Source organism: Chiloscyllium plagiosum, unplaced genomic scaffold (genome assembly GCF_037043375.1).
Source record: "Chiloscyllium plagiosum isolate Xiang-an unplaced genomic scaffold, Cpla_swu_hap1 HiC_scaffold_7, whole genome shotgun sequence".
Classification (NCBI taxonomy): domain Eukaryota; kingdom Metazoa; phylum Chordata; class Chondrichthyes; order Orectolobiformes; family Hemiscylliidae; genus Chiloscyllium; species Chiloscyllium plagiosum.
The window spans coordinates 104,545,523-104,566,397 of NW_028270145.1; the positions used below are offsets into that span (position 1 = coordinate 104,545,523).

The window sequence follows — 20,875 nt, forward strand, 5'->3', positions numbered from 1 at the left end:
CAGTGGAGTAGCAGTGCAGCATGAGGGCTCCTGCCCAGAGCTCATATGCAACTTTTGCTTTTACTTGCTTTCCTTATTTCATGTTTTCTTAGTTTAATCTACTACCCTCATGAGTTGGTGAGTTTGTGCAGCATGGAGAATATCAGCATGGAGGAGAGCGAGCCATTGCACTGACATCAGGCCCAATGTGTCAGTGAGGGAGATCCCTCATAAGTAGGAGCATAGGTAGCCCATTCAGCCCAAAGAGTCTGCTCTGTTATTCAATAGGATCATAGAGCCATAGAGACATACAGCACGGAAACAGACCCTTCAGTCCAACTCGTCCATGCTGACCAGATATCCTAAATCAATCTAGTCCCATTTGCTAACACTTAGCCCAGATCCCTCTCAACCCTTCCTATACATATCTCCATCTAGATGCCTTTTAAATGTTGCAATTGTACCAGCCTCCACCACATCCTCTGGCAGCTCATTCCATACACGCACCACCCTCTGCATGAAAAAGTTGCCCCTCAAGTCTCTTTTAAATCTTTCCCCTGTCACCCTAAACCTACACCCTCTAGTTCTGGACTCCCCGACCCCAGGGAAAAGACATTGTCTATTTACCCTATCCATGATTTTATAAACCTCTATAAGGCCACCCCTCAGCCTCCGACACTCCACGGAAAACAGCCCCAGCCTATTCAACCCCTCCCTATAGCTCAAACCCTCCAACCACGGCAACGTCCTTGTAAATCTTCTCTGAACCCTTTCATGTCTCTTGGTTGTTCTGATAATTCTCAACTCCACTTTCCCGCCTTTTTGCCATATCCCTTGATTCCCTTTCTGATTAAAAACCTGTCTACCTCAGCCTTGAATATTCTGAATGATCCAGCCTCCACAGCCCTCTGTTGTAAGGAATTCCACGGATTCATGGCCTTCTGAGGGAAGAAACCAGCTCCTCATCACTGACCTAAGTAAAGAAATGTTTGGAGCTAACAATTTATTAGGGGGGTCTAATCTGTATATTGAGAACCTGAACAGGGTGGAACAGCCTCATTTTCAGGAAGGTAATGTACTACATGGTAACCTTTGACAGTTGCTAAGCGATGTTAAGGAGTTTTATTTTCTCAGCTCCTTCCAGTAATTTCTCGTTCCAGTGCCTTGCCATGACTAGCACTGTAGTGAAGGATTCATAATGCTTTCTCAACAACCTTTTCAAGAATAATGAATGGCTCATACGTAGATTTTAATTTCAGCAGTGCCAGCAGTTCATGACTTACTTTTCTTTGCAGACTCCTTTGTTACACCTGTAACATTTCATCAACTCGCTTCATTTTACACGATCGATAGCTGGCTTGAAGAAAAAAAGTCATGCTCACAAAACCATATCTATCACTGAGAGAACTTCAGTGAAGCGACTGTTTCAGCTCAACAGCTTGGGATGCAGAACAGCTAAACATATGTATCCACACTTAATGTCAGCAAGGGACAAATGCCTGAGATTTGTTACCTGTTATTTATTGAACTAATTTTCTTTAAATGTGTTCCTTCTTATTCCTGGCAAAAAATTGCTACTAAATTGCCTCGTGTAACAGCAGCTGGAATGAAATTCTCCACTCAGTCATGGATCAGCACAGTTTAAAAGGAGGCCACTCAGCCCATTAAGTCTGTATCTGCTCATTGAAAAGCAATTCAGCTCATACTACTCTATCATTATTTTCCCATTCCCCTCCATTTTAACTTTATTCTTTCAAAGGACCAGAAAATAGGAATAAGTGTAGGCCATTTAACATGATCATGGCTATTCCTCTACCTCAACACTATACTCATGCTGTCTACCCTCAATGCCTTTACAGTCTAGCAATCCATCTGTTTCTTTCTTCAATACAATTGGTAACTTGTCTACTACCATCTTATGCAGCGGGAAATTCCACAGGAAAGTCAGACAGCTGGCAAAACCCAGCATTTGCTTTCCCATTCCTTAATTGCCTTTGGGTGGCGCGTGTATCCGTTAAAAGGGAGTTAGAACTCAAATCAACGTGTGGGTGTGAAGTCACATGTTGGTAAGGGTGGCAGATTTCCTTCTCAGAAGAAAATTAGTGAATCAGTTCAGCTCTTATTAGGGAAGATGGCAGTGTAGTGATAATGTCAGTGGGCCAATAATTCAGAGACATTGGTTTGAAGTTTCAATTACAAGGGGACACAGGCTCAAAGTGAGAGGGGGAAAGTTTAAGGGAGGTGTGTGAGGGAAGCTTTTCACGTAGAGAGTGGTAGGAGCCTGGAACTCACTGCCAGAAGGGGTGCTGGAAGCAGGCACATTGGCGACATTTAAAAGGCATCTGGATGGTTACATGAACAGGGAGGGAATAGAGGGATACGGACTGAGTAAGGGCAGATGGTTTGTTTTTTAGTTTAGTTAAGGCATGATGATCAGCACAGGCTTGGAGGGTCAAAGGGCTTGTTCCTGTGCTGTACTTTTATTCTTTTGCAGGTAATGCTCTGGGGGAACATGGGTTCAAATCCCACCTTGGCAGACTGTGAAATCTGGATTCAATGAAATCTGGAATAAATAGCTGGCCCAATGGTGACCAAAAAACCACAGCTAATTATTGTTAAAACCTACCACTCATGCCTTTTGGGGAGGGATATCTGCTATGCTAATCTGGCCCGGCAAAATGTGATTAAAATTCTCTCTCTTTTGTTCATTAACACCTTCGATCTCCTATCTGCTATAACCTTGCCTTGGTTTCTGGACCTTCCCCCCCTTTTGAACAGAATAAAACACATGTGGTGAAATGTGCACGGGTGAGGGTAAAGGGCAGAGGAGTGGCAGTATTTCTCAGAAGGGCCAGCACAGACACGATGGGTTGATTGGTATGATTCTTCATGCCATGGACTTAATGAGGATAGAAGTGGAAAGTTCACCTGCTACCATCCCGTCCAGTAAACTACCTGCACTGGTTTCAAACCTACCACAAGAGGGAGCCACATCTGCAAAGTTAGGTGGCACAGACACGGACGACCTTGATAGGCCCTCAACACATTTTGGGTTTTGTACTGAAAATAGGGTCGGGTGCCCAACTAAATGAATGAATTGAAATTAGCATTCTGCACTCTGAGCAAAATCTTTCTTTTAGTAATTCACACGATGCGGATGCCGCTGCCTAAGCCAGCATTTATTGCCCATCCCTAATTGCCCAGAGGGCAGTTAAGAGTCAACCACGTTGTTGTGGGTCTGGAGTCACATGTAGGCCAGACCAGCTAAGGACAGCAGAATTCCTTTCCTAAAATACATTATTCTCTGAAAATTATTTCATGACCCTATAATTGTTTCATGGTCCTGGCTCCATTAGAGCCGTAATTCCAGATTTTTACTAAATCCAAATTCCATCATGTGTTATGGTGGGATTTGAGCCCAGGTCCCCAGAACATTACCTGAGTGTCTGGATTAGTAGTCATAGCCACAGAGATTTACAGCATGGAAACAGACCCTTCAGTCCACTTGTCCATGCTGACCAGGTATCCTAAATTAACCTAGTCTCGCATTTGCCAGCATTTGGAACATATCCCTCTAAACTCTTCCTATCCAGATGCCTTTTAAATGTAATCGTACCAGTATCCATTACTTCCTCTGGCAACTCATTCTATATGTGCACCACCCTCTGTGTGAAAAAGTTTCCCCTTTTGGTCCCTTTTATATCCTGCCCTTCTCACCTGAAGCCAATGCTCTCTAGTTTTTGACACTCTAGCCCTGGCTATTTACCCTATCTATGGCCTTCATGATTTTATAAGGTCATCCCTCAGCCTCTGATACTCCAGGGTAAACAGCCCCAGCCTACTCAGCCTCTGGCTATAGCTCAAACCCTCCAACCCTGGCAACGTACTTGTAAATCTCTTCTGAACTCTTTCAAGTTTCATAACACCTCTCCTATAGCAGGGAGACCAGAGTCAAATGATAACGTGAGCTGAAAATGTGTTGCTGGAAAAGCGCAGCAGGTCAGGCAGCATCCAAGGAGTAGGAGAATCGACGTTTTGGGTATGAGCTCTTCTTCAGGACTCATGCCCGAAACGTCGATTCTCCTGTTCCTTGGATGCTGCCTGACCTGCTGTGCTTTTCCAGCAACATATTTTCAGCTCTGATCTCCAGCATCTGCATTCCTCACTTCCTTCTCAAATGATAACATTCCTAGGCCATCACCTATAACTTAGCTGAGACACGGAGCAGTCTATATTGACATCAGTTCTCATACTGGGTAATGCCAGTGTGTCTCATTGAGGGCTAAGATTGATGAGGAACAGTCCTATTTACACAGCAACGCCCTTTCATGATAGCCATTTAAAATTGATGAAAATTAATGGTCTAAGAGCAAGCACATCCCCAGCCATGAATGAAGTGTGAATGTATTAGCATATTTTGCCACGCAGAATTCCAGAACAGTACAGCATTTTCCAGAAGGTGCTGCCTCACTCCTGTCACTTCAGACAGTCTGTGCTCTAGTTACATAAAGCTGTCACTATAAACTGCTCAAACTAACAAATGATTTGACCGATGATTATGTGAAGGGCAAATAATCTGGCATTAACTATCGTCTCACTTTCAACACTTACTGTGTGATGTATAATTTGCACATTACAGAAAAAAATCCTTTGAGATGTTTCTGACAGACATGATAGAGCAACAAGCCATGTTTTTGTTTCTGAGTTACAAGGCAGATTGAAACTTCACACTGGTCCCGAAACTTATACGAGATGACAGAATTGCATAGCACAGATGCAGCTGCTGGCTTTTTAAATTCTGATCTTACAGCCATGAAGTTGGAAATACACAGAGTTACATGCGTACATCCACCAGTGATGTGAATGTATTCCTGAATGTAAGTATTCAGGTCTCTGTGCAGCTCTGCACATAAATGAGTTTCTCTGAAGGATGTGCACGGGTTTGTCTTTCTCGTCTGGCATTCCTCCTCATTATCGCGTCCTGAAGATTTCACCTCTTGTGGGCTTAGACTCAAATGGCCCCTCAATGTGCCTCAGCAAAGCAGCCATTTCTCATGTATTACCCCTGATTGTGCACAAAGGTGGAATTGCTGACAATCTCCATAACTCTTAAACAAAAACAGAAACTCCTGGAAAATTTCAGCAGATCTGGCAGCATCTCACAGAGTCATAGAGCTGTACAGCACAGAAACAGACCCTTCAGTCCAACTTGCTCATGCCGATCAGATATCCTAAATTAATCTAATCTCATTTGGCCCACATCCCTCTAAACCTTTCCTATTCATGTGCCCTTTTAAATATTGTAATTGTCCCAACATCTACCACTTCCCTGGCAGCTCATTTGATACATATACCTCTCATGCCCCTTATAAGGTCACCCCTCAGCCTCTGATACTCCAGCGAAAGTAGTCTCAAACTATTCAGCCTCACCCCATAGTTCAAACTCTTCAACCCTCGCAACATCATTGTAAATATTTTCTGAACCATTTCAAATTTCACAATATCCTTCCTGTGATAGGGAGACCAAAATTGAGTGCAGTTTTCCATTAGTGACCAAACCAATGTCCTGTACAATTGCGACATGACCTCCTAACTTCTATAAGCCCTTCCTGAAGAAGGGCTTATGCCTGAAACGTCGATTCTCCTGTTCCTTTGATGCTGCCTGACCTGCTGCACTTTTCCAGCAACACATTTTTAAGCTCCTAACTCCTATACTCAAGATTGATCTCTCCACCTTGGAGGCTTCCTGCCTCTATTCCTAATGAAGGGCTTTTGCCCGAAATGTTGATTTTCCTGCTCCTCAGATGCTGCCTGACCTGCTGTGCTTTTCCAGCATCACTCTAATCTTAACTCCTATACTCAATGCACTGACCAATAAAGGAAAGCATACCAAGCGCCTACTTCATTGTCCTATCTACCTGTGACACCATTTTCAAGGAACTATGAACCTGCACTCCAAGGTCTCTTTGTTCAGCAACTTTCCCTAGGACTTTATCATCAAGTGTATAAGTCTTGCCCTGATCTGCCTTTCCAAAATGCAGCACCTTGCATTTATCTAAATTAAACTCCATCTGCCACTTCTCGGCCCATTGGTCCATCTGATCTAGATCTGTGGAGTGGAATCAGAGTTAATGTTTCAGGTCCAGTGACCCTTTCTCAGAATTGATATTAACCATGAAAAATGTTGTTTGTTACTGCAGATGATATGGTGGGGGGAGGGGATAGGAGTAAATGATAGGTAGAGATAGACCAAGGAGTGAAAAGTACAATTGGAAATACAAAGTAGTGGATAACAATCAGCCTTCAAGAATGAGTGGTTGTTAATAGGGACTGATAGTGGCTAACAATGACTTGTGTGTAATAACTCTTAGTTATTACACGTATATAAGCTACACAGTTGAAGGATACGTATGTAAGTTTAATTAAGTACTTACAACGTTTATAAAGAGAGACTGCCCCCTTTCAGAGGCAGTCACGTTTCACTTTGGCTTTATTCGGTTTTATTGTTCTATTTAAAATTGCAAGAGACCACTGCCTGATGGGTAGGGGGCAGACATATGTAATGTAACTTTTCATAAATTAAGGAAAACAAGGAAAGGATTTGCTTCCAGTTTCTTACTTCACCATCTGGATTTGGGGTCATCTTTCAGAAAGGTTATGGAAAATGCTCTATTGCTGGACTGAGAGATAATTACTGGATTAGTGAGAAATGACTTGCAGCCCAGTAGGATTTAATTCAGACTGGGTGATCTGAATCATTGACTGGCAGCTTTTAAGTGCTCAATCACCACATTGTGATGGATACAGTATAGAGCTGGAAGTGGTAAAGGGAGACAAGTGGCACAGATGGGGAAGCAATTGTGTAACAGGTGAGAATAGCCATATGTCAGCACTGGGCAGCAGTTCAGTGCAGCATCAGCCTCACAATACAAGGTTCAGACAGCAAGATAGCTAAATGCATGTTAGTCAATGCCAAAATTGGCTTGGTCTATGACAACGGTGTGTGGATGGTTAAGTGTGCCAGAAATGATCAATTATCATCACAAATCATCACCACTTCCATGCAAACATTCATAAGCAAAGAGTGTATTATAAATAGGAGCAGGAGTAAGGCAATTAGCTCTGTGATTCAACAAGATTGCAATCATCCCCCTCAATCCACCTTCAAACATTATCTTCTTGTGGGTGGCACGGTGGCACAGTGGTTAGCACTGCTGCCTCACAGCGCCAGAGACCCGGGTTCAATTCAGTCCAAATATGCAGGTTAGGTGAATTGGCCATGCTAAATTGCCTGTAGTGTTAGGTGAAAGGGTAAGTGTCAGGGAATGGGCCTGGGTAGGTTGCTCTTCGGAGGGTTGGTGTGGACTTGTTGGGCCGAAGGGCCTGTTTCCACACCGTAAGTAATCTAATCGAATCCTTTAATAAGCAGCCAAGAATTGGTCAACATCACCCTGAATGTATTCAATAATAACTTTAGCAGAGACTGCTAAAGATAGAAATCTGGGCTCAGTGAGAACTCTGCTGCCCTTATTCTAGCTTGCACCAAGTCTGGTTCTACCTTAGCCCCTACTGGTCTATACTAGCTATCATTTGAGGTAATGCCTTGCCTTAAATATATCAATCTTCTCACCCTTTACTTCAGATCCCTTCATAGCCTCTCCAATGTCTATTTCTGTATGTTCCTCCAACCTCACAACCCAATAAGACATTTGTCCTCCTCCAGTTATGACCCCTTATATATCGCTAATTTTAAGCACATCACAATTTCTAGCCATGCCTCAGCTGCCCAGGGTCCTAAGCTCTGAAATTCCTTCTCCAAATATCTCAACCTCTGTGATGCTCTCCATCTTGTAGACGCAACTTGAAGCCCACGTCTATCAACAAGGTTTTGATGATGTGGAAGCTCTGGTGTTGGACTGGAGTGGACAAGGTTAGAAGTCGCACAACACCAGGCAATAGTCCAACAGCTTTATTTGATATCATAAGCTTTATTGGTCAGTGCACTGAGTTTAGGGGGTTGGGAGGTCATGTTGTGGCTGTGCAGGACATTGGTCAGACCACTAATGGAAGACTGCCTTCAACTCTGATCCCCCTTTAATAGGAAGGATGTTGTGAAATGTGAAAGGATTCAGAAAAGATTTACACACTTTTAATAAGAAGACTTCACCTGATGAAGAAGGTCTGAAAGCCTGTGATTTCAAATAAACTTGTCTGGTGTCATGTGGCTTCTAACTTTGACCAAGGTTTTGGTCACTGGCCCAGATACCCCTCAGACGCTGAGTGTCAATTTCTGTCAGGTAAGGTTCACATGGCATGCTTGAGACATACCTAACCTTGATAAAAGGCTCTGAACAAAAGCAAGTTGCTTCCAGGTTGGAGAGATAAATGGGGGTGGGGATGGGGGGAGAGGTGCTGGGAAGAAACTAGCAAAGAGTACAATAGGTGAATGGGGGTAGGGATGGAAGTGATAGGTTAGAGGGGAGGGTGGAGTGGATAGGTGGGAAGGGAGATTGGCAGATAGGACAGGTCATGAGGTCAGTGCTGAGCTGGAAGGTTGGAACTGGGGTAAAGTGGGAGGAAGGGAAATGAGGAAACTGGTGAAATCCACATTGATGCCCTGGGGTTGAAGTGTTCTAAGGCGGAAGATGAGGCGTTCTTCTTCCAGGTGTCAGGTGGTCAGAGAGCGGCGGTGGAGGAGGCCCAGGATCCGCATTTCCTCGGCTGAGTGGGAGGGGGAGTTGAAATGTTGGGCCACGGGGAGGTGGGGTTGATTGGTGCGGGTGTCCCAGAGATGTCCCCTGAAGCAAGTTGTTGTGGAACTGGTTTAGGTTCTGGCTAGCATGTCTGCAGGTTGCTTTATCCATCACAGTTTATCAGGAGTGCTATCTGTGCAGTCGCACTTATCAGGGTAGATTCATCTTTGCGCAGAGGATTTGACGATGAGGAAAGTAGTTACATCCCACTTTAAATTAATGGGTCCTTCAAACCTGAAGTAAACAGACTGATTGTTCTGCTTGAAGCCAGTAGCTTTAATGAGGTTGAAAGGAATAAAAGATGGGAGAACAAATCATTAGAACCTTTATTCTGATAGATAAAGTCATGGAAGAAAAGGGATGCTGCTTCAAGTGGTGAAAAGTAAGGTCAAGCATCTGTAGAAATATTGATGGCCCATCTTTGAAAATCAGGCTGCTGACAGAGGCTACGCTGAATAAAATGGGGAGAGGAAATCATACTGACATTTAAACAAATTGAATGAATCGTTAAGAAGAATATAGGCTGACTGCACAGCGGATGCCGGACACAGAAAAAGCTTTATTACCTGTTTCAATCCCACTTGCTCCTGGGGATCAAATTTAATCTGGAGCTGGACTGAATTTTGATTTTGTCCCCACGAGCCCCGGGAGGTGCAGTTTGCAGGTTTCCACCTGCACCGACAGTCAATTGTGTTGGCTGTCTCCTGTCTTCAGTAAGGAGGCCAGAGATTCGAGCTCAAGAGTGCACAGTCCTGGCTGACACTTCCCTGGGGCAATGAGGCAGTGACAAAGTGTCAGAGCAGCTCTATTTCAGATGAGGTGCTCACCCAGACAGACCTGATCTGTCCTCTCAGGAGGATGTGAACAAGTCGGATTTTCACTGTGGAGACCGGAAACAGAAACTACACCTGCTTTTGATGTCAGAAATAGTCGGAAATTCACTGTCGTCCAATGGGTGGGGGTCGAGGTCAAGACCTTGATTGGGCTGCAGACAATTAGCTGTCTAATTAAAGCTGCGGTGGGAATGGAATGGCCGAGTGGTATTATCACTAAACTATTTAAATCCTGCCCTGGTAGGTGCTGGAACTTGAATTCAGTTTAAAGAAAATCTGGAATTAAAAAATTAATAATCAACATGAAACAATTAGCAGGGGAGAAAGCACATCTGGATCAGTAATGTCCTTTAGAGAAGGAAACTGTCATCCCTACCTAGTCTGGCCAATACTTGACTCCAGACACCCAGCAATGTGATTGGCTCTTAATTACTATCCGGGCAGTTTGGAACAGGCAATAAATGCTGGCTGAGTAGGAATGAGTTTAAAAAAGATTTACAAGACACACAGCAGAAATTCAACAAGGTTCCTTCAACAGCACATTCAAAATCCACGACCACTTCCATCTAGATGGGAACACCATAAGTACAAGTTGCCCCCTTCCCCCTCCCCCAAATTAACTCACTGAGATATACAAGAATTTGGCCAATGGGCCATGGAGCCAGGGCACATCTCTTTTCCTCCATTTCTTCATCCTCTCTCACCTCCTGTTCCTGACGCTCCCCCGATAGACAGTATCCATCCAAAAGCCCACCATCCTTGAGTCCCACACTTCTTTGGAGGTGCCTGGTAAAGAGCAGCAGAGTACACAATGACCAAGAGCCCCTGCAGGAGGATATTACAGGAGACGGGCTCCAGAATCCTCCAAAACTACGACAGCCCAGCGGGGTTGTGAATCTGAAGCAAAAACAGAAATTGCTGGAGAAATTGCCCCAGTAGGTCGGGCCACTTCTGTGGGAAGAAGGTAGAGTTAACATTTCAAGTCCAGTGCCTCTTCATCAGAACACGTGTATCTGACATTTTGTCCGGCCTTGGTGAAGAGATCCCTTGTTGCCTGGACGATGGCTCACACCTGTACAGTACACCTGTGAGATGCCTTTGAGGTCAGCAGTAATGAGGGTGCAGATCATAGAACTGTTAAAGTGCAAAAGGAGGCCATTCAGCCTATCTATTACCTTGTGCTGTTCTCCTGCCTTTAAACTATGTCCCTGCAAATCTATGTAAATGATCATCTATCTTGATTGTCTCAGTTGAGGCTGCTTCCACCACATTTCCAGACAGTGAATTCCATACCCGAACTACTCACTGGGTGAAATCTTACAGATGCTTGCAGCCATTTGCTCAGGTAAGTGCAGTCTCCCTACAGCATTGGTCATGTATGAGGAACTTACCTCTGCATTGACATCCAGCACTGAAGGTTGTACCTTTTTCTCATCTACACTTCATTTTCCATGCACCTATCCTCCTGATGCCTCTGTCCTTCCTGTGCAAGATGCCGCTTCTCATCTCCGATGGGTCCAGTTTCTGGAATGGCAGCATCCACTTCCTGCTACAACCTTGCCCACATCTCTGAAGCCGCAGGTGGGACTAGATTGGGTTAGGATTTCTGGTCGGCATGGACGAGTTGGACCGAAGGGTCTGTTTCCATGCTGTACATCTCTATGACTCTATGACTCTAGTGGTGCCAGGGCTATATCAACACCCTGAACTGACAAGTCTCTTCCAGCTGAATCCTCCAGTGACCTCTCATTACTTCTCTCTTTCTCTCTCCTTTTAGTCTTTTTTAGCTTTTCCTCTTTTCTTCCTGTTCCTGATATTGCAGGGAGGCCGGTGACTGAAGTGGAGACTCCTGGCTTTGTAGGCCCTATGCGCGGACTCCTGGAATTGGCAGCAAGGTGTCGGCTGCAGCGATGGCAGAATGAGGACTCCTCGCTGTGGTAGGCCCAGAGCAGAGACCTTGTGGAAGTCCTGGAGCCCTGCTTGGGACCGTGGCCAATGAAGATGAACTCTGTTCAAGTACTTATGTTTTATTCTTTTGTATCTCAAAATGGTGTCAGATTGTGGCGCTAATGTCATGGATGATTATCCAACTCAATCCGCTCTGCTCATTTCCTTCATATATCCTTTGATCTCAAGAACTATGTTGAATTCCATTTTGAAACTGTTCAATATTTGGGCGCAGGGCAGAGAATTCCACAGGCTCACTACTCTCTGGGTTAAGAGATTTCTCCTTATCTCAGTCCTGGATGGCCTACCCTGTACCCTGTGGATGGCACAGTGATTAGCGCTGCTGCTTCGCAGCAGTAGGGACCCAGGATCAATTCCCACTTTGGAAACCTGCCTGTGTGGGTTTGCTCCCACAGTCCAATGATGTGTAGATTAGGTGGACTGGCTACACTACATTACCCATGGTGTACAGACTAGGTGGATTAGCCAGACAGAATGCAGGATTACAGAGATGGGATGGGTCTGGGTGGGATGCTTTTTGGAGGGCTGGTGTGGACGCGATAGGCCGAAAGGCCTGCATCCTGTAGGGATTCTAAGATTAGATTGTGACCCTGATACTGGACCCCCATATCATTGGCAACATTCTTCCTACATTTATCTGGTCTAGTCCTGTTCAAGTTTTATAAGTTTCTATAAGAACCCCCTCATTGTTTTAAATTCCTGTGAATACAGTCCTAATTGATTTAATTAAAAATCACACAACACCAAGTTATAGTCCAACAGATTTAATTGGAAACACACTAGCTTTTGGAGCGTCGCTCCTTCATCAGGTGATAGTGGAGGGCACTTTATACACCCCAGTCCAACACCGGCATCTTCAAGTCATGACTAATTGATTTAGCATCTCTTCGTATGTCAGTCATAGAGTTATAAAGTCATAGAGATGTACAGCATGGAAACATATCCCTCCAAACCCTTCCTATTCATTTACCTATCCAGATGGCTTTTAAATGTTGCAATTTTACTAGCCACCACTACTTCCTCTGGCAGCTCATTCCATCCTGTCTGGTAAACCTTTGTCACACTCCGTCCATAGACAGGACATCCCTGCTCAGATAAGAAACCAAAACTCCACACAATTGACTTTTGTCATTTCATATACTTCCACAATATTACCTTTAATCTGTGATCACTGTAGTTATGATGAAGGAAGAGTCAGCTAGTGCAAGGCAGACAGACTATCATTTTATAGTGTTTTTACAACCACCAAAAATCTCAGGGCACTTTACATTTGATGTAGTGCTTTGTTAAGTATAGTTATAATGTAAGTTTGTGGATGACACAAAGATTGGGGGAGTTATGGATAGTGAGGAGAATTGCCAGAGCATACAGCAGGTTATAAACAGGCTAGAGAGAAATGGCAGATGGATTTTAATCCGGACAAATGCAAGGTGATGCACTTTGGAAGGTCTAATGGAGGAGGGTAGCATAAAGTAAATGTCAGAACCCTTACAAGGATTAATATACAGAGGGATCTAGGCGTCCAGGTCCACAGTTCCCTGAAATTGGCAATACACGTGGTCAGGAAGGTGTTTAGCATGTTGTCTTCATCAGTCGGGGCATAGAGTACAAAAATTGTGAAGTCATGTTGCAGCTATATAGAACTTTTGTTTGGCCAAATTTGGGAATATTGTGTAAAATCCTAGTTGCCACACTTCCAGAAGCACATAGAGGCTTTGGAGAGGATACAGAAACGATTCACTAGGATATTGCCAGTTGTCTACACATTACCTGGTATTAGCCATGAGGAGAGGTTGAACAAACTTTGTTTTCACTTGAACATTGAATGCTGTGGGGTGCCCTGATAGGAGTTTACACATTGTGAGAGGCGTGTTCAGAATGGACAGTCGGAGTCTTTTTCCTGGTAGAAATGTCAATTACTAGAGGACATAAGTTGAAGATCTAAAGGTGTAAGTTTAAAGGAGATGTGAGAGGCAATGTTTTTACTCAGATGGTGGGTGTGCTGCCAGAGGAGGTGGCAGATACGATAGCAGTGTTTAAGAGGCATCTTGACAAACACAAGAATAGGCAGGGAATAGAGGGATATGGACTGTGTAGAGGCAAAAGGCTTTTAGTTTAGAAAGGCATGATGAGTCGGCACAAGCTTGGTGGGCCGAAGGGTCTGTTCCTGTGTTGTTAAGAAACACAGTAACCAATTGCATATAGCAAACTCCCAGAAACAACAAAGGTTGGATTTCTGATCTCTTTAATGTTGACAGAGGGATAAATATTGACTGGGACAGTAGGAATGACTACACGGCATTTCCTCAAGATATTGACATGGGATGTTTTACATCATCCCAAAGGAGTGGACTAACAGACAGCACTTCGAAAGTGCAGTGCACCCTCAGTACCGCCCTGGAGTGTCAAAGCAATATTGGGCTCAAGCTCCAGAATGGAGTTAGATCCTTATAATTCAGGATGAGAGTGCTATCAACAAAACCAGCACTAGCAAACCCTTGTACTACAACCAGGTAGACAAACCAGTGTAATACTGAGGGATCCTTGCATTATTAAAAGTACTGGTGAGAACTGTTGGCTTGGGGGTGCGGAGGTGGGGGTGAAGGGAGGAGCTATCTACTGACTCCATTGCTTCATTTGTCAAGGAAGATCACGCAACACTCTTTGATGATGACTCGTGAATTCTCCTGGTATCTCGGCCAGCATTCCTTCCCCCGCAGATTGACTGATTATCCCATTTCTGAGCCTTGTAATTGATGCTACATGAATCCTCAAATTCCTTCCAATCATTAAGGCAGTCAATCCACCCACTAAACCAAGACAACCTATTATGCCCACTTCGTGTGCCAAGACAGTTTTACATCTACCTGAGCTGCATAAAATGATATTTGATCATTAAAACCTTGGTTCAATAATTAAATAGCAGCACTTTACATAATGACACAAGTCATTTATTTGCAAGTGATGACTTTAGTTCCTTTTATCATGAATACTAAACGACAATTAGATTTTATAATATCCAGTTGGGAGCTTTAAAGTAATAATACAGTAAACTACCATTCATTAATAATAGAGGACTGTATTTTTCAATGATAAAATAGACTTTAAAAATATTGCAACTCACTCTATCTCTCAGAAACATCTCAAAGTGCTTGGCAGACCGTGATTAGCTTCTGAAGTGCCTTAGCTGATTTTGCTCAGCTCGAAGTGACTATCTTTTGCTGCACCGATTATTGATGTTGACTGAGGGTGGAGTGTTGGCCAAGATGATCAGGGAACAAGGGGTTCTATTTCAAATAGTTTTGGGGATCTTCAAACAACTTATAGAACTGGATGAACAGGCTTCAGTTCAAATGTGATCAAAATCAGTGGTACAGGCAGAGAGGAGCTCAGTTCAACACGTGACCACTCACTCAGTCAGCTCTGGGGTGATATTGCAACCCACAATTTGCTGATTCAGATGCAAACATTTTAGCTGAAAAGTGAATAACGCACTGTGTGATGAAGCTGCTCCTTTAACAAGGTTATGTAGTCCTTGGCTTTTTTTTTCAGAGAGGTCGTAAACAACACAAAGACTCAGAAAAGTCTGAGGGTTGAAGGGTTTTACAGCCAATTTAATAGTAGCTAACAGAGACTGCCTCAGGCAGAGGCTTTCAGGTTTTAATAAAAAAAAACTTGTACAATGAAAGGGGAGTGCCCAGTTCTCCCAGCTCAGCTGATCTCTCGTTTGTTTTTTTCAGCAGTAGTGGTGAGAAAAGATGCTGGACCCAAAAAGGCAGATCCAGGCTGGTCCTCTCTCTGTGACCTCTCTCCTGTAAGACCCTGTGTTTGATTCTACCTTTTGTGCCAAGGGGTGTTTATGGGCTTTGCTGCAAGTATTTGGAACAGCATCATTAAGTTGGGATGATCTGTTGGGTTTTCGGAGAAGTTAAATTATTCGATATTCTGTTTTCTTTTCTTTGTGTTTCTTTCAGTAATCTTGTAAGTAAATTCTGTTTTGTTTAATACTAAGCAATTGGGTCAGCTACATCACTTCTGGAATATCCACTGTACACCTGCTTAAAATAACTAGCAAAGTTAGGGTCTGGGCTATTTTCTTGAAATGTTCTGAGGGGGTCTGGCCTGGTCCATAACAAATGTTTCTGGATGCTTTGAACTAGTCAAATAAATACATGCTGATACTAAGAAAGAGGTCAGTCAGTACTGAAGGGAATATAAGGGGAAGTGATGGTCTGGTGGTATTGTCACTGGGCTGTTAATCCCGTGATGCAGGGAGTGTTCTGGGACCTGGGTTCAAATTCTGCCACAACAGATGGTGGAATTTAATCCACTAGAAAGAAAAGAAGAGTCTAGTGATGACCATGAATCTATTGTGGGGAAAAACCCATCTGGTTCACTAATGTCTTTTTGGGAAGGAAAGTGCCATCTTTACCTGGTCTGGCCTACATGTGACTCCAGATCCACAGCAATGTGGCTGACTCTTAACTGCCCCCTGGGCAATTAGGGATGGGCAATAAATTTGACATAGCCAGCGATGCCCTCATCCCATGAATAGAACATAGAACATAGAACAATACGGTGCAGAACAGGCCCTTCGGCCCTCGATATTGCACTAACCTGGGAACTCATCTACCTTACTACTTCAGTTCTGAGGAAGGGTCACTGGACTTGAAACATTAACTCTCCACCACAGATGCTGCCAGACCTGCTAAGTTTCTGCAGCAATTTCCATTTTTATTATTGAAGGAATTCGATTCAGCAACTTAAAGTGCAGGAAAAAAAACATTCAGTTGACTTTTAAACTGACGGAAAATCCCTCTCCGTAATCATAACTTATTCTGTCCCTTGCATGGACAGTCCATGTGCCAGGGACCAATCCAAAGTGATTTATTGCTCTTGAGGGTTTATTTCCTTTCTTTTCCTCTCCTAACTGGGCAAATTCCTACCGCAGAGTTGAATCAGAGTTCTTCCTTTTGGCCAAAGCTATGTAAATCTTCTAATTTAATTTAAATCCTTATTCACACATGGTGGAAGACAGGGTAGGCATATTCTCTCCCTCAGAGGGAGGTTGAGCTGCCTTGAGGGTGGCTCAGTGGTTAGCACTGCTGCCTCCCAGCATCAGGGCCCTGGGCTTCGTTCCAGCCACGGGTGACTGTCTGTGTGGAGTTTGTACGTTCTTGCCGTGTCTGCACGGGTTTGCTCTTTTTTTCTCCTACAGTTCAAAAATATGCAGGTTAGGTGGATTGGCCATGTGAAATTGCACTTAGTGTCCAGGGATGTGTAGATTAGGTGGAACAGCCATGGAAAATGCAGGGTTATGGGGAGGTGGGTGAGACGTTCTTCTGAGAGTCGGTGCAGACTTGATGGGCCAAAGGGCCTGCTCTCATACTGTAGAGGTTCTATATTTAATTTCTTTCCCCATCTCTCTCTTTTCCTTTTCTTTAGCACTGTCCCTCTTTCTCTATCTCTCCCTCTATCATACCTGTAGCCTATCTGTAAGGTTCAGGATATTTTCATAAAAACCCTGTCATCTGATATTGCAATGGCTTACTATGGACTCTTCCACTGTTAAAGTGCACCACCATGGCAAAACAAATCATGTCAGTATATATCCAGGTAGAAGGTCTGCTTGACCTCCAACTCATTCTATTTTGGAATTAAATCGACACTTTAAAGTATAAGCATTTTTAAATTAAAAATTCATAATATTACCCTGTGATCACACTAAGAGTTGATCTACCGTCAGTACATCTGCCCTGGTCATTGTGTACAGATGCGAATATTCACACCTTCTTCCCAGTAAGGCAACCTGGGATATTTTTGACTTTTAACATTCAAGCCACCCAAGATTATTGTTAGGTACCAATTCAACTTGTGTCAGAAGACCCTGTTCATTCCACGAAAGTTAAGCAGACAGTTCCCAAGACATGACAGTCTTATTGCAGTGATTGTAATGGGTTAAATCAGCTGGACAACATGGAATGTGAGTTCTCTGTTAATCTTGTCCAATCAGGGAGCCCTGGCTAACTGCAAAAGGATGATTAGATTACTTACAGTGTGGAAACAGGCCCAACAAGTCCACACTGATCTGCAATCCACCCAGACTCATTCCCCTTCTACTAACACTACGGGCAATTTAGCATAGCCAGTTCACCTAACCTGCACATTTTTGGACTGTGGGAGGAAACCCACGCAGACACAGGGAGAATGTGCAAACTCCACACAGTCAGTTGACTGAGGCGGGAATTGAACCCAAGTCTCAGGCACTATGAGACAGCAGTGCTAACCATTGTGCCACCATGCCACCCATTGTCAGGGACAGTGGAACTCTGTATGCCTGACTCAGTGAGAGGCAGTGCTATTGTTAAAGGCTATTCATTTGTAAATAAAGGGTGAGTGGTGATGACATGCAGCCTCTGAAGAGTAATTTTACTCATGGACTTTAGATTTTTAACAATAGTGTGTGTTTCCAGCATTATGTGTTTAATTATGTGTTTCCAGCATTTCATATTTTCATTTTAGATTTCAGCATTTGAGGTCCTTGTTTGTGTCGGTATTGATTTAAAGAACAAAGTGTCTTTTTTTCATTCATATAGAGGCTTATATTCAAAATTCCTTAGCCCACTTGCAACCAATTTTATCATTACTGAAATAATATTTTTGTTGCAACATTTGTGTCGGCTGTGTCTAATAATTTCTTATTTCTTCTATAGACATATATTCATCCCCAAAGACTTTTACAGTACTATTCCCCTGTCACTTCAAATTCACAGCTTTAAGTCCATCTTCTCCAGCTTTGCCAAATACATTTCATTGATGAATAAGCTCAAATCTCAGATCTGCTCAATGTGCCATTACAAAACTCAGTCAATTACTGTTATTCAATGAGACTGAGATATTGGTGAACTCAATCTTCAATCCTGGCTTTCAGCTCTCCACTTCAGATTAATATTGGCAGAATACAAAGTAAGCATGTTTCAAGATTCTGTTCATTCACAATGGAGATAGTGGGGAGAGGGAAGAACAGGTATAGAAATTAAGACAGTGGCACTGCTGAGTACAAGGAATGATAACTGGACAGAAAGGCTAAAAATTGGGCCTTGGACTTTAGAATGTCAATGTAATAACTGAGCACATGCCCACATCCTCCCCCACCCCACCCCACCCCCACCCCTCCACAAGCCCTTAACAACTCTGAGTAGCTTTTCCATTGAGGTGAAATAATTTATAAACAGTTAGCGCTGCTAATAATTGATTATGTAGCCAACTGTGTTCACTCCATTATCATTAATTAAGTTCCTTTGAGGAAGGAAAACTTCTCTCTGACCCAATCTAGCCCATATGTAATTCTATCTCTCAGAGGCTATGAAATGGGAGCAGAAAGAGGCTATTCAGCCCTTTGAGCCTGCTCCACCATTCAAAATAATTATGGATGGTCTTTTAACTCAGTACACTGTTCCCACTTTCTCCCTTGATCCCTTAAAACCATATCTAACTCCATGACAATATTCAATGTTTTGTTCTGAACTGTTTTCTGTGGTAGAGAATTCCCCAGGCTCATCATTCTCTAGATGAAGACATTTATCCTCATCACAGTTCTAAATGGCCTACTCCATATCCTTAGACTGTGACCCTTGCTTCTGGACTCCCAGGGAACATTCTTCCTGTCTAGTCTATTAGAATTTTATGTATTTCTGTGAAATCCGCCTCTCCCCCCATTCTTCAAACAAAGTTATTTCAGAGGCTACCTCCTTATTCTATTCTCCATGCCTCCAAGTGCCCCAAGATCAAAGTTCTCGCACTAATCATGTTGTCCTGGTTACCCAGTTGGGAATTCAGTCACCTCTCACATCTGGTCAGTCCTAGTTTTGGAAACAATCCATTTAGCAAGGCTCTTGCCAAGATGTGGGAGATCAATTTGTCAGAACACAGCTAAAAGATTAAAGAGAGACCTTGATCTTAGAAAATAACTTTTAATGACATCCACTCACATTGTATAAAGTGTTGAACTAATACAGTGCTGAAAGGGGTCTAAGTAGATGCTAACTGACTACTCAAGACCCTTAATTTGTTGCTGGGTCAAAAAATGTCCGCAATGGACTTAGTCACTGTGGGATAAGAATGGGATAAACATTTCTCCTGGGTCAACCTGCCTAATTATTTTCCCTTCCTCAAAACAAGGGGAAATTTGTGCTCAGTGAGTTTTCTGCTGTATTTAGAAGGCTTTCAAACAAAAAAGGAAAGCAGTGATTTAAAACAGTCATAACAGGCTCCTCTAGGAAAAGTAAGTCAGTGCTTCCTAAATGCTTTGTTTCTGTGACTCTCAGAGTGAGGTGTGAAATGTTTTGTGATCTCCCAGTGGAGGATTCTAAGAGCACAGTAGGGGTTCTGTAGAGTGATGGCCTGTTGCTGCAGGTGTATAGCAATGCTAACTTCATGATGACTATTGCTGCTGCCATCCTTGGGTCTCCAAGATTTCAGCTCTTGAGGTCCTGACCTCCACTTTGGGCAGTGCTGTATTAGGGAGTTGTAGGTAACTGGCCTATTTCAAGGGAAGTCCTTCCATTCTCACAAGCTGTATGGTACATCCTATCTATGTATGGGTAATTGCGTAGAAGGGACCACCAACTTTGAACGAACTTAGACCCCTTTCAGCACTGTATTAGTTCAACACTTTATACAATGTGAGTGGATGTCATTAAAAGTTATTTTCTAAGATCAAAGTCTCTCTTTAATCTTTTAGCTGTGTTCTGACAAATTGATCTCCCACATCTTGGCAAGAGCCTTGCTAAATGGATTGTTTCCAAAACTAGGACTGATCTCAAAATTCCGTGGCCTTGATCTTGGCTCTGCCCCCTGCAACTGGATCCTCAGCTTCCTGACCCACAGAGCGCAATCAGTGAAGATAGAGAACTGCTCCTCTCCCACGATAACACTCAACACTGGAGCCCCCCAAGGATGTGTCCTCAGCTCCCCTCCTGTACTCTCTGTACCTCCATGACTGTGTTGCCAAATTCTGAATGAATGCCATCCTCAAATTCGCTGATGACACCACTGGAGTAGGATAGATATCTAACAACGTTGAGTCAAAATACAGAAGGGAGGCAGAGGGCTTGGTGACGTAGTGCATCCTCTCTCTCAACATCAGTAAAACTACAAAACTGAGCATTGACTTCAGAAGAAAGGAGTAGAACATGCTGCCATCTACATCAATGGAGCTGAGGTTGAGAGGGTGGAGAGCATCAAGTTCCTCGGTGTGACGATAACCGACAATCTGTCCTGAACTTCCTAAGGAGGTGCAATAGTCAAGAAGACACAATAATGCCTGTTCTTCCTCAGGCA

At 43.4% G+C, this 20,875-nt stretch overlaps 1 protein-coding gene across 3 annotated transcripts in view; it reads right to left on the reverse strand.

Moving 5' to 3' along the window:
• Window positions 1–20,875, reverse strand: part of LOC122551782 (contactin-associated protein-like 5) — a 1,118,157-nt gene that overhangs the window by 797,929 nt on the left and 299,353 nt on the right. The gene's annotated exons all lie outside the window — the stretch shown is intronic.